Below are 314 nucleotides of genomic sequence, written 5' to 3'. Positions count from 1 at the left end.
GGGAGCCCATGCGGGGTGTGGTGTGAGCAGCAGCCTCCGAGAGGCGTCCGGCTGGTGAGGATGGTGCTTTAGTGTTCACGAGACACCGACTCTTGCATCCTCGCTGCCAGGAGAATCAGCTGCAATGCTCCAGAAGGAACCAGGGAGGACTCTGTGCTGCCCAGCGGCACCCTCCCTAGCCAGGGGATGTGTTCATTAGCGAAGGGTCACCCGCCAGGCTCCCAAACGCTCCCCGGTGCTGCAGTGCTGTCGGTAGGAGTGGGGGGACGAGGAGGGACCCTGCGAGCATCCACCGCCTCCTGTGCTGGGAGCCA

Source organism: Pterocles gutturalis, unplaced genomic scaffold (assembly GCF_000699245.1).
Source record: "Pterocles gutturalis isolate BGI_N339 unplaced genomic scaffold, ASM69924v1 scaffold7473, whole genome shotgun sequence".
Classification (NCBI taxonomy): Eukaryota; Metazoa; Chordata; class Aves; order Pterocliformes; family Pteroclidae; genus Pterocles; species Pterocles gutturalis.
The sequence above is the reverse complement of the archived record's forward strand: the minus strand, read 5'-3'. Positions refer to the sequence as shown.